The sequence below is a fragment of the Bos indicus x Bos taurus genome, chromosome 23 (assembly GCF_003369695.1).
Source record: "Bos indicus x Bos taurus breed Angus x Brahman F1 hybrid chromosome 23, Bos_hybrid_MaternalHap_v2.0, whole genome shotgun sequence".
Lineage (NCBI taxonomy): Eukaryota > Metazoa > Chordata > Mammalia > Artiodactyla > Bovidae > Bos > Bos indicus x Bos taurus.
Window position 1 is genome coordinate 16,525,156 of NC_040098.1, and position 14,799 is coordinate 16,539,954.

Here is a 14,799-nt window from a genome sequence, read left to right on the forward strand (position 1 = left end):
CCCCTTGCCTCGCCCATCTTAGAATCAGACACGCTAGGTCCAGTCTACACTCCAGTACTTTTCTATTAATAGCTATGAAACCATGGGCATGGTGACATCACCTTTCTGAGCCTGCGTTCTCCCATCTGTAAAATGGAGTGAAAGGTACCATTCTCCTAGGAACGTTGTGAGGATTAAACAAATAACACGTGTAAGGCTGTTGGTGGTGCTTGGCACACAATCAGGTGCCTGTTGCTGTGTAAAAACTGCTCTAAAATGTGGTGACTTAAAGCAGCAGCTATTTGCTATCTGTCATGATGCTGGGGGCTCAGCTGGGGTGACCTGTGTGCCTCATGGTGGTGGTGGGCTGCATTCAGCTAGCAGTTTCACTGGGGTGGCTGGACCTCCTCCAGTTGGGTGGGTTTCTTACCTGGCAGTCCAGAGCTCCAAGGAGTCCAGGCAGAAGCGATCAGTTAACGCTTAGGCTGAAATTGGCACACCTTCACTTCTGGTGCATGCTATTGGTCAAGGCGAGTTCCCAAGGCCAGCCCAGACCCACAGGGAGGGGAGATGGCCTCCGTCTCCTGGTAGGAGGAGGGACATGGCACAGGGATGGGGGAGATTGTTGGGGGATGTCTTTGGAGACAGGGTACCAGCACATAACAGTAGGTCGGTGGCAGGTGGGGGAAGTTCTGTTTGACCACTCGGATTAGCACTGTCTGGAGTCTGGCCCAGGGCAATGCTTCGCAGACAATGGGGGCTGTATCACTGGTGTCCCAGAGATGACTTGATGGCAAAAAGTAATTGCATTTTGAGTCCTTTTTAATCCTTTTGATACCATCAAAGAGAAAGATGTCAGCTTAGTGCTAGCCTGTGTCTAATAACGTCTCTATCAGACTAGCTATCTCTGGCCCGGCATTAGCGGTATCTGGCAGGCACAATATCTCGACAGAACGTAGTATATACATTGCTTTGTTTCCTCCTGCATTTATTTTTACAATTGTCAAGTGGGCTGGCTTTCTATTCCTGAGGGTAATAGGGCATTGGCTGAAGTAAAGAGAGTCTTCTCAATGGAGAGATCAGAGCCCAAGGGCTTCCCAGCTCAGGCTACAATTTCTCACCTGAAAACCCTACTACCTGATAACCCTACTACTCGGAGAAGGCAATGGCACTCCACTCCAGTACTCTTGCCTGGAAAATCCCATGGACGGAGGAGCCTGGTGGGCTGCAGTCCATGGGGTCTCGAAGAGTCGGATATGACTGAGCGACTTCACTTTCACTTTTCATTTTCATGCTTTGGAGAAGGAAATGGCAACCCACTCCAGTGTTATTGCCTGAAGAATCCCAGGGACGGGGAAGCCTGGTGGGCTGCCGTCTATGGGGTCACAGAGTCGGACACGACTGAAGTGACTTAGCAGCAGCGGCAGCAGCAACCCTACTACTGGTGAGTCTGTGGTCCACCCCCACCCCAAAAGAAGAGCCCCCAGCACCCTCATCACTCACGTCCTTCACCCCTCAACCTTTCCTCCTTAACATTAAATTCCACTCCCACAGACGTTCCTTTTCATCTTAACTGGCCTCTTCCAGAAACTCCTCTGTGCTTTATTCTTTTATCCCTATTGAAATATGGTAGGAGTCATTTTATTTTTTTTGCTACAGTATTTTGTTTATTTTTTAAAATTAATTTTTACTGGAGCTTAGTTGCTTTACAATGTTGTATTGGTTTCTGCTCTACAGCAGAGTGACCCAGCCATACATATACAAATATCCACTCTTTTTTTAGATTCTTTTCCCACATAGGTCATTATGGAGGATGGAGTAGAGTTCCCTGTGCTATGGAGTTAGGCTTTACTCTTCCCCAATACCCCCCTCATTCTCTGCAAGCAGGCAGTGTGGGGAAGTGGGCAGCACTTGGGTTCTGGGGCCAGACCACTTTGGTCTGGGGTCTATCCTGTACCAGACACAGCCCTACCCTTCATGTTTGCAGCCAAGGCAAGAGTGCAAAGGACACCCCCTCCCACTTCCATATCCCGATAGTTAAAAGCTGCAAATAAAGCCAACAATCCATTATGTAAAATAAGTTCCAGCTTCCTAGGCTGACAAAATATATCTTCCTTAAAACCAAAAACATGTCTGTGTGTGTACGCTGAGCTATGCTTTTTCTATGATGACAGAAAAATATAAAAATCACTGAATTTTGTGTCATTTTATAATGTCTTTTAAAAAAATATTTATTTATTGTCTGTTGTTTCTAGCTTTCATCAAATTTGAAAAGAAAGTTATAATTATTTCTCCAAATATATATATTTTTATTTCCCTGTCCCAAGCTGAGTCTTCAATTTCTCAGTGTTAGATGACTTGACAGTATTCAAATGCTGATATTCTATTTACGTTTTTTCACCTCTTATTTTTCCTCTGAGTGGCAGTTTAGATTTTAACTGGTATATCTGAATATTCACTGATAATTTCTTCTACAGTGTCTAAACTGTTCTTAGTCACATTCAGTGTATTTTTTTTTTATTTAAGATATTATATTTTTCATTTAAAATGATGAAGCACAAGCTGGAATCAAGATAGCTGGGAGAAATATCAATAACCTCAGATATGCAGATGATACCACCATTATGGCAGAAAGTGAAGAAGAACTAAAGAGCCTCTTGATGAAAGTGAAAGAGGAGAGTGAAAAAGTTGGCTTAAAGCTCAACATTCAGAAAACTAAGATCATGGCATCTGGTCCCATCACTTCATGGGAAATAGATGGGGAAACAGTGGAAAGTGTCAGACTTTATTTTTGGGGGCTCCAAAATCACTGCAGATGGTGACTGCAACCATGAAATTAAAAGATGCTTCTCCTTGGAAGAAAAGCTATGACCAACCTAGACAGCATATTAAAAAGCAGAGATATTACTTTGCCAACAAAGGTCCGTCTAGTCAAAGCTATGGTTTTTCTAGTAGTCATGTATGGATGTGAGAGTTGGACTATAAAGAAAGCTGAGAGCCAAATAATTGATGCTTTTGAACTGTGGTGTTGGAGAAGACTCTCAAGAGTCTCTTGGACTGCAAGGAGATCCAACCAGTCCATCCTAAAGGAGATCAGTCCTGGGTGTTCATTAGAAGGACTGATGTTAAAGCTGAAACTCCAATACTTTGGCCACCTGATGTGAAGAACTGACTGATTGGAAAAGACCCTGATGCTGAAGGCAGGAGGAGAAGGGGACGACAAAGGATGAGATGATTGGATGACAGCACCGACTCAATGGACATGAACTTGAGCAAGCTCCAGGAGCTGGTGATGGACAGGGAAGAAGAGTCAGACCCAACTGAGTGACTGAACTGAACTGATTTTTCATTTTTGGACACGACAGTTGGATTTTTTTATAACCTCTGTTTCTCTCTTTTTCATGTTTGTATGTTTCTCTACCTTATTGAATACATGAGGCATATGAGTGAAGCACATTTATATTATCTCTTCAGTGTCTTCCTCTGCTAGTTATTTCATCTCTTCATTTCTGAGTCTTTCTACTGATTGATTTTTCTCCTGATTGTGGGTCATATTTTTCTACTTTGCATGCCATTTTGTTGTTGTTTGTTTGCTCCTAGATTCTTTTTGGCCGTACTGCTCAAGGCTTGCAGGATCTTAATTCTCCAACAAGGGATTGAACACAGGCCCAGGGCAGTGAAAGCAATGAGTCCTAACCATTAGGCCACCAAGGAATTCCCTGCTTATAGACATTCTTCATCAGACGGAGGAACTTTCCTTCTATTCTTAATTTTCTGAGAGTTCTTTTTATCAGGAATGGTTGTTGGATTTTGTCAAACAGTTTTTCTACATCTATTAAAATGATCCTATGGTTTCCTTTTTTTTTCGTATGTTAATATGGTAATTCAATTGATTGGTTTGCAAACATTAAACCAACTTTGCATTCCTGAGATAAATCCCACTTGATCATAATATATTATCCTTTTTATATATTGTTGAATTTGATTTGCTAAAACTTTGCTTAAAATTTTTGCCTCTGTGTTCAGGAGGGACATCTGTCTGTACTTTGATTAGAAGCTAGGCATTGTGAGTTTTCCATTGTTTGGTGTAGGAGTTTGTTGCATTCCTTTAAGTAATGTTGGACTTTGTTCTGGCACATAGCTAACATACTTGGAGTAAGATGTATACTTGTGAGACTTGCTTTTAAGATTCTTAAGACACATACAGAGTAGCTGTTAGTCCAAGGTTAATGTAGACCTCTGCTATGGCCTTACCCTTCTGAGGACTGTACTCAATACCCCATGTATTATGAGGTCTTTCTACTCTGCCTGACAGGAGCACAAACTAATTCCTGCCCCACGTGAGCTCCAGGCAATGCTCTGCCTTCAGCGTCTCTTTCCCCAGCCTTTTCTTTCATGTATGTGCAAATCAGTGCTCAGCCAGATTCGAGGAGACACCTCTGAGGATCTTGGATGTGTGTTCAGCTTCCCCTCGCTGGGACTCTGGCCTGTGAGTTTCTAGCACCTTTCTAAATCTGTCTTCTCAATCAGCAAGACATTCAAGCTCTGTTTGGAGTCCCTCCTCCCGACCCTGAAGGCTGGAAACAGCCTGGGGCGGGGAGCTGGGGTAATTACAGGGCTCACCTTCTTCCCAGGGATCGGTTCCAGGTTGCCTTTGTCCGAAGTCTGAAAATCATGGTCTCAGCTGTTTTGTCTGGAGCCCTGGTTTTTTTAAGGCAGGAGAGTAAACCTAGCCCCTGTCACTTCATTATGGCTAGAAGCTGAAGTCTCATCCTGTTAGTACATTTCTTTTCGAATGTGGCTGTGACACGCCGAGGCTTCTAAACAGTGGATACCTGGTCAGAGGCCACTTTGCCTAGTCTAAGAGACAGGTCACTAACAGATGTGCCACTCTGGGCTAGTTACTATTCCTTCTGGTGCCTCCATTTTCTTTTTTCCTTTTTAATTGTGTGTGTGTGTGTGTGTGTATGCGATACGGGCCATTTTAAAAGTCTTTATTGCATTTGTTACAATCTTGCTTCTGTTTTACATTTTTTGGCTGCGAGGCATGTGGCATCTTAGTTCCCAACCGGATATTGAACCTGCACCCCCTGTACTGGAAGGCGAAGTCTTTACCTCTGCACCCCAGGGGAGTCCCTGGTGCCTCCATTTTCATTTCTGTCAGATGGAGGGGACAATAATAGTATCGACCCTAAGGACTGCTGTGAGATACAGGTAAGATTTTACATGCTTATTGCCTAAAACGGCCTGACACACAGTGAATGGGTGTTCGATAAATGTGGATTATTTCAGGGACAATCCAAACCACCCAGCTAGGGCTCCTGCAATCTCTCAATCTCCTCCCACCTTCTTGGCTTGTAGAAAGAGGAATCCTTCTATTCTTTTTTTTTTTTCTTTTAAGGCCATCATATTCCCCCTAGCTGATGAGTTTAAAAGATCCTTTCTGGACATGTTTTCTCATCCTTCCTTTTCCCCCCTGATTTCTCAGCCTCTCTCTCTTTGCACAGACTCTTTTCCCTCAGAACAGAACATACGCCTGTCTGCTGCCTTCTAAACACAAACATTCCCTCTCGCCTCCCTCCTGCTCACACGCCCTTCCTTGGGCTTTATTTCCTTTCTCTGCCAAATTTCTTGAAAGAGGGCTCTGTGTTCTCTGCCTCCCATCCCTCACCTCAGGCTCACCCCGAATCTCTGCACAGCCTGCCCTGTGCAGACTCTGCTCTCACCGAGCCCGGGGTCACTTTCTTGGTCAGTGGCCTCTGCTTAATCCTGTTTCACTCAATCTCCCTGGAGAAGGTGACATCGGATGAAACCTGCTCTTAGGGCTTCCACTTTTGTTCAGTCGCTAAGTCGTGTCTGACTCTTTGCGACCCCATGGGACTGTAGCACATCAGGCTTACCCGTCCTTCACCATCTCTCAGAGTTTGCTCAAACTCGTGCCCATTGAGTAGATGATACCATTCAACCAACTCATCCTCTGTTGCCCCCTTCTCCTCCTGCTTCCATAATTATCCCCAAAATGACCTTCAGACCCAGACAACCAGAGTCCAAGACAGAACAAGGAGTTCACAAAGTCAAAGAACATGCCCCCCTACCCCAGGATGTGACCTGTTTTCTAGGCCACACTCCAGGTACCCAATATTTGAGCATCTTTGCCCAAACAGTCCTAGGCCCCCTTCCAGAGCCTACAAACCAAGGCTTCCACCCTTGGTTTGTCCTCTTGAGGGTGAAGCATGACTGGTGTGTGTGCCCTGGGTCTGAGGGGCAATCAGGGGGCAGCTGTTTGAAGGTAGGGGCATAGATAGAGCTGGGGTGTATGGTTGGAATGTATGTGCATTCCATTAATAGGAGACCTGGTGGTCCAGTGGCTAAGACTCTGCACCCCCCAATGCAGGGGCCCAGGTTCCATCCCTGGTTAAGGGACTAGATCCCACATGTGGCAACTGAGCATCCAGCACGCCCCAGCTAGGAGATCCCTTCCTCAGATGGAAGATCCTGAAAGCTGCAACTAAGACCCAGCACAGGCAAAGAGATAAATAAAAATAAGTTTTTTGTTTTTTTTTTAAAAGGAGACTCTCACTCTGCAGGACAAGCTGAAAATGTGAAAAGGAAAGGGGAGGAGCGGGCTAGGAGCTGGAAGCCATTGCATTTCCCAGGCCTTTGAAATGTCAGGGATGGGCTTGATCTTGCCCTCTTGGTTCTCCTGCTAACTCTCTGACCTCTTTGCCTGGTCTCCTTTGCTGACTTTGCTCTGTCTAGACTCACTCTCCTGGAGAAGGCTTCCCAGGAACCAGCCTTTGGCCTCCACACACTCACTCCTCTTCCTGCCTCTAGGGGGCGCTCACGGTGCAGTGAGGGAATTCAGCATCTACAGCTCTGCCACCTCCTCGACACAGAGTTCCTAGAGTCTCCTTGGTTTCAGGAGCACAGAGCTGGCGCCCAGTGGGCGCTCCATCCGTGTTTGTTTAATGACAAAGGGAATGGAAACATGAAGTTCACTCGTTCAAGACCCAACTTAAACGTGCCACCTCCTTGCAGTCTTCCTAGATTGCCACATCCTGGTGCCTCCTCCCCAATTAAACACTCATGACATGCTTCCTGAAAGTCACAGTCCTACTCTTCCGGGTTATGGTTATGCCTGTCCAAGCCCTACTCTTCCCTAATAGGGTTGGAGCTTCTTGAGAACAGGGATCAATAGTTGGTACTTAATAGATGCTTAATGAATGAATGAATGTTTGCAGGGTATTCCAAATGCTCTGGCAAGGTCTGAAAAATCTGCAAAGACTGTTTTTTTAGGCTGCCTTGAACTAAGGCCTGTAAGATAGCAAACACCTCCTCAAACCGACCCTTTGTTTTGTTTATATATATTTATTAGGCTCTGCTGGGTGTTAGTTGTGGCATGTGGGATCTAGTTCCCTGACCAGGGATGGAAACCAGGTCCACAAAATTGAAAGCGTGGAGTCTTAGCCATTGGACTACCAGGCAAGTATCTGACTCTTTGGATTTAAAGGGACTTTGGCTTTCTGAAGAGCAACTTCCAACTTGCAGAGAGTTAATTATCAGCAGGGAGCTGACCCAGGAGGGAAGAAGGGCAGAAGATCCTCCCCTCTGTCTGTTCTGTAAAATTGGAGAGAGCGTGGTGTGGTGTGAAGATTAAACTACACAGTGTTCTGAAAGCCCCAGCCAAGTGCCTGGGGTGAAGCTGGCCCCCAAGAATGACAGCATCAGCACCAATCTTTTCTGATTGTTGTTATTGTTGGGAAGAATTGAGTTTGCAGGGCAAGAGGGTTGGCCAGCTGATTCATCTGCAGTTAGTACGCAGCAATTTCTGCTTGAGGACTGCATTTCCACTTCCAGCTCCATGCTTGTCAACACACTATTAGTTTCCCATCGCTGCCTTAACCAAGGCCAGAGGCTTTTAACACTGCAGATGTATCACCTCGTCGTTCTGTAGATAAGAGATCCAACACAGGTCTCATGGGGCTGAACTCCAGGGTTGGCAGGGCCGTGTGGCTTCCTGGGGCCCGGAGGCCCTTCCTCCGTCTGCAAAGCTGGCTTATGTGTGTCAAGTGCTAATGCCGCCATCTCTCTGACCCTCTGCTGTGAGTGTCGAAAGTCGTGGACACTGTGTGCCTTCTCTCCATACCTTCAGCCAGGAAAGCATCTCCAGTTTTAAGAATTTGTGTGATTACATTAGGGTTTCTCTGGTGGCTCAAACGGTAAAGAATCTGCCTGCAATGCCGGAGACCTGGGTTTGATCCCTGGGTCAGGAAGATCCCCTGGAGAAGGGAATGGCTACCCATGCCAGTATTCTTGCCTGCTGAACAGAGAAGCCTGGCAATTGGCGCCCTGTATAATCTAGGGTAATCTCCCCATCTCAAGGTCCACACCCTTTATCACATCTGCAAAGTCCTTTCTGCCACATAAGGTGATGTATTCATAAATTCCTGGGACATCTTTGGTAGAGTGGAGGATGTCTTTATTCTGCCTAACACAGCATACTGTCTTACGAGTTGTCCTGGTTATGTTTTCTGTGTAGGGAATGTCCAATCTCTTCTTCAGAGGGTCTCCCCATCGTCATCATAATAGCAAATCATTCGGAAGAGTTACCACATGCCAGGCGCTGTTCTAAGGAGAATATATGGTTTGGCCAAAAAGTTCGTTCGAGTTTTTCCATAGCTCAGTCATGTCCTACTCTTTGCGACCCCATGAACCACAGCACGCCAGGCCTCCCTGTCCATCACCAACTCCCAGAGTCTACCCAAACCCATGTCCATCAAGTCGGTGATGCCATCCAACCATTTCATCCTCTGTCGTCCCCTTCTCCTCCTGCCCTCAATCTTTCCCAGCATCAGTGTCTTTTCCAATGAGTCATAAGATCACACCAAAAAAAAAAACCCAAATGAACTTTCCGGCCAACACTACATTTCTGCATTTATTCAATCTTCACCAATTCATTATGAGGCTCCCCACTCGTGAAGCATGGGCTGTGCACAACCACTTTCTTCCCAAGAGCACATCCAAGAGAGGTGCGGGGGATCAGTTCACAGCAGAGAAACCTGACAAATACCATCTCAACCAGGTGATCTAGGTCAACATTCGCAGTTCGAAGTCACGCTGATAGGATATACTATTGAGACAATATGGTGAGAAGTGTGCTTTACCCCTGTGACTTCTCCCCTCCCCAAATCTATAATCCCAGTCCAATTATGAGAAAAAACAAGACAAATTTCAATAAAGGGGGCCTTCCCTGGTGGTCCAGTGGTAAAGAATCCACCTGCCAATGCAGGGGACACAGGTCTGATCCCTGATCCTGGAAGACTCCACATGCCTCAGAGCAGCTAAGCCTGTGCACTGCAGCTATCGAGCCTGCGCTCTGGAGCCCGGGAGCCTCAACCACCGAGCCCACGTGCCACAACTACTGGAACCTGTACCTGCACACCCTAGAGCCGGTGCTCAGCAGCAAGAGAAGCCATCACAATGAGAAACCCACAAACCACTAGAGAGAACCCGGCACACAGCAGCAAAGGCCCAGCACAGCCAAAAACAAATAAATGGATAAATTTCTAAAAAATTATATAAAAATTCCAATAAAGGGACACCTTGCAGGGCTAGTACTTGACTGTGCCTGCGTTTCAGTGGTGTCCAACCCTTTGCAAACTTACAGGTTGTAGCCCACTAGGCTCCTCTGTCCGTGGGATTCTCCAAGCAAGAATATTGAAGTGGGTTGCCATCCCCTCCTCCAGGGGATCCTCCTGACTCAGGGGTCAATCCCACATCTCTTATGTCTTCTGCATTGGTAGGTGGGTTCTTTACCACTAGCAAAACCTGGGAAGACAGTACCTGATTAATACTCATCAAAACTGTCAAGGTCATCAAAGACAAGGAAAGTCTGAAAAGCTGTCACAGCCAAGAGGAGCCTAAGGAGCCATGACAAGTAAATGTGATGAGAATTCCTGAATGGGATCCTGGAACAGAATAAAGATCTTTAGGGAAAAGCTAAGGAAGTCTGAATAAACCATGGGCTTTAGTTAATAATAATAATGTATCAGTATTGCCAACCTAGATAGCATATTCAAAAGCAGAGACATTACTTTGCCAACAAAGGTTCGTCTAGTCAAGGCTATGGTTTTTCCTGTGGTCATGTATGGATGTGAGAGTTGGACTGTGAAGGCTGAGCACCGAAGAATGGATGCTTTTGAACTGTGGTGTTGGAGAAGACTCTTGAGAGTCCCTTGGACTGCAAGGAGATCCAACTAGTCCATTCTGAAGGAGATCAGCCCTGGGATTTCTTTGGAAGGAATGATGCTAAAGCTGAAACTCCAGTACTTTGGCCACCTCATGCGAAGAGTTGACTCATTGGAAAAGACTCTGATGCTGGGAGGGATTGAGGGCAGGAGGAGAAGGGGACGACAGAGGATGAGATGGCTGGATGGCATCACTGACTCGATGGACGTGAGTCTGAGTGAACTCCGAGAGTTGGTGATGGACAGGGAGGCCTGGTGTGCTGCGATTCATGGGGTCGCAAAGAGTCGGACACGACTGAGCGACTGATCTGATCTGATCTGATCAGTATTGCATCATTGGACTTCCTTGGTGGCTCAGACCGTAAAGCATCTGTCTACAATGTGGGAGACCCGAGTTCGATCCCTGGGTCGGGAAGATCTGCTGGAGAAGGAAATGGCAATCCACTCCAGTACTATTGCCTGGAAAATCCCATGGACAGAGAAGCCTGGTAGGCTACAGTCCATGGGGTCGCAAAGAGTCAGACACGACCGAGTGATTTCACTTCATTTCACTTATTGCATCATTACTTATAACAAATGTTAATAACAGAGAAAACTGGGAACTCTGCACTAGCTTCTCAACTTTTCCAGAAATCGAAAACTTTCAAAAAATGAAATCTGTCATCATAAGTAACTTATTAGAACTCCACAAGATAGGTGGTACCAACATTATCACCATCTTACAGATAGGTTACTAACACACAAAGAGGTAACTTGTTGTATAAATGGTGGAGCCAGGATTTTAATTACATATTCTGGCTCCAAGGTTCAGTGCTCCTTTTTTTTTTTTTTTTAAAGATTTTTGATGTGAACCATTTTAAAAGTCTTTATTGAATTTGTTATAATATTGCTTCCTATTCATATTTTGGTTTTTGGCCATGAGGCATAAAAAACTCCCTTAGCTCCCCAGCTAGGGACCGAATCCACACCTCCTGCATTGGAAGATGAAGTCTTAACCACTGCACCACCAGGAAAGTCCCCGAAGTTCAGTGCTCTTGCCACCATGTTTTCCAGTTTATCTAGTTTATCCAGTTTATCTCCCCTATTAGTCCAGAAGTTCCCCAAGGTCACGATCTGTCTCTTCCCTCAGACTAGAGCTAGGATTGCTCATCTCTCCTCAAGGGGCAGGACTATATTTCCACCAGACTGGGCACCATCTCTTGCCCACTAGGCATGTTTAGTGTAGAGAAATATCCTGAGTTACAGGAATAGACCAGTGCTATTAACTGGAGGGCTTCCCCCCTACCTTGCCCCAGGGACACTTGGCAATGTCTGGAGACATTTCCAGTTGTCACAGCTTGGGGATGTTACTGTCATCTAATGAGTAGAGGTCAAGGATGCTGCAAAAGATCCTACAGTGCCCAGAACAGGCCCACAACAAAGGAATCACCCAGCTCCCAAATTTTTGTCACGAGTGCCAAGATCAAGAAACCCTGAGATAGACCCTATTTCGAACACTGTCTCCCTTTGTCCACATCAGCAAATTCACATGTGTCTAACCATGTGTACCACAATTTTGGTTTAGGAAATATGGTCACCATTTTTAGCATATTAGTAAAATATGTCAGTGTATCAGAGTCTCTGTGATGAAGCGCTGCACCCTGGGGAACAGAGGAGCGAGGGGCCAGTGCAGGGTCCCCCCTGCGTCTTCTAGCTCCTGCCTCCGTTGACTAGACTCCCTGACCTCCAGCCTGGCCCTTTGGGCAGAGGCACCAGGATGCCCTACTTCCTGGGGCAGGAGGAAGTTCTCAGCCCTGGGGAGGTAACTGCTGAGTCAGCCCTTCTTGGCCCCAGCTGCTAGAGCACATGCAGACATAAAAGAGCTACATCCACATCTCGGCTCACAGCTTGCTCCAGGCAGCCAGATCAAGAGGCGTGGCGGGGAGTGGGGCGTGGACAGCTGCCAAGTCAGCTCCGTCCTCTTCCAAAACCTTCCCGAGACTTGCCAGACAGGCATGTCATGGCATGCTGACTTTGGGCAAGTCATGACTTTCTGGACCTTGGTTCCTTTGTATGTTGAAAGCAGAGAACACTCAGTGTCTCTATCGGTCCAGGAGAACAGCTTTATTGAGCAGTGACTCAGTTACCTGATTCCAGGCTCTGGAGAAAGTGTGGGGGACCAACAGCACCCGTCGTCAAGGAGGGCGTCCCAGGAGAGGGGAGACAGAGAATGCAGTAGTCCACGTGGATCTGCTTCCAGTGGGGTCTGCGTGGCTGCTGAGACTGGCTGCTGCTCTGCCTGTCAGCTCCCAGCTTCATGCCCTCCCTTCTGTGTTCTGCAGGCCCTGGAAGCCTGCAACTACATTTCCCAAGCTCCAAGTAGGTCCTGTGAATGGGAGGAAGCAGTGAGAGGTGGGGAGGCGCAAGGAAGGGAGACGCAGCATTTTCCGCTTCCGCAGTCGACTTCTCAAGTGGCAGCAGCAGAGGTGGCACTTGGAGGGGGCACTTCTGCAGCCTCAGTCCATGAATCTCTTTCAGTTCATGAAATGTGTATTGGAAATGCTATGAGTATTTGAGGGAAGTTTTTTGGAGAGTGTCCATAACTTTCATCAGATTGTCAAAGAAATATGGGATCCTAAAAATAATCAGGAAGTGAAGGCAAGGCCGTCTGTCAATCACATATATCCCTTCGGGTAGAGTGGTACCTCACTGTCTCCAAGATGGGATTCGGGAAGAGACACTTACTTATTTTTACTTCTATTTGTATTGGATTTATTCATATTTATTCTTTGTCTCACCTTTTCACTTTGAAGCATATTTATTATGTACATTACGTATTAACAAAATAGCATAGGCATATAATTTACAAGTAAATGACACATATGAGGTAATTTTAAAAACTTGCTTGATGGGCAGTTTTAAAAAGTTGATATTGGTGTGCTGTCCAAACACTTTAGAAGAAGCAGGGCTTGAACACCAACGTTCACTGCAGCATGGTTCATAGTAGCCAAAAGATGGAAACAACTCAAGTTTCCAACAACACGTGAATGGATAAAATATGTGACATATCCATATAATGGAATATTATCCAACCATAAAAAGAAATGAAGTTCTGATACATTCTGCAGCATAGATGAATCTTGAAAACAATACATAATTTATCGTATAATAAGTTGCTATTGTTTTAAGCCATCTGGTTTTTGGTACTTTGTCAGGGACACCCGAACAAACTGGGGAGTCACTGCTTAGTAGTTCCAAAATGCTGTTTGGAATAAAGAAAAAGATTTGGAATTAGATAGTGGTGATGGCTGCAAGGAGATCCAACCAGTCCATTCTGAAGGAGATCAGCCCTGGGATTTCTTTAGAAGAAATGATGCTAAAGCTGAAACTCCAGTACTTTGGCCACCTCATGTGAAGATTTGACTCACTGGAAAAGACTCTGATGCTGGGAGGGATTGGGGGCAGGAGGAGAAGGGGATGACAGAGGATGAGATGGCTGGATGGCATCACTGACTCGATGGACGTGAGTCTGAGTGAACTCTGGGAGTTGGTGATGGACAGGGAGGCCTGGCATGCTGCGCGATTCATGGGGTTGCAAAGAGTCAGACACGACTGAGCAATTGAACTGAACTGAACTGAACTGATGGCTGCACATTTTGAATGTGTAATTCATGCCACTGAATAATACACTTAAAATTTTTAAAGTGGAAAAAAGTATATTATAAATGTCTTACCACAATTTAAAATAATTAATAATGTAATATACCCAAACCCATTAAATTGTACAATTTAAATGGGTAAATTGTATGGTTTGTGAATTGTATCTTCATAAAGTCATTCAAAAATGGTTTGTATATGGAGGGGCAAAAGACTCAGAGTAAAAAACACATTATTGAAGAAAAACAAAGTTGGAGAACTGGCATTATCCAACATTAAGGCTCACTATCAGTTCAGTTCAGTTCAGTTGCTCAGTCGTGTCTGACTCTTTGCAACCCCATGAATTGCAGCATGCCAGGCCTCCCTGTCCATCACCAACTATTGGAGTTCACCCAAATTCATGTCCATCGAGTTGGTGATGCCATCCAGCCATCTCATCCTCTGTCATCCCCTTCTCTTCCTGCCCCCAATCCTTCCCAGCATCAGGGTCTTTTCCGGTGAGTCAACTCTTCACATGAGGTGGCCAAAGTAGTAGAGTTTCAGCCTCAGCATCAGTCCTTCCAGTGAACACCCAGGACTGGTCTCCTTTAGGATGGACTGGTTAGATCTCCTTGCAGTCCAAGGGACTCGCAAGAGTCTTCTCCAGCAACACAGTTCAAAAGCATCAATTCTTCGGTGCTCAGCTTTCTTCACAATCCAACTCACATCCATACATGACCACTGGAAAAACCATAGCCTTGACTAGACGAACCTTTGTTGGCAAAGTAATATCTCTGCTTTTGAATATGCTATCTAGGTTGGTCATAACTTTCCTCCCAAGGAGTAAGCGTCTTTTAATTTCATGGCTGCAATCACCATCTGCAGTGATTTTGGAGCCCCAAAAAATAAAGTCTGACACTGTTTCCACTGTTTCCCCATCTATTTCCCATGAAGTGAT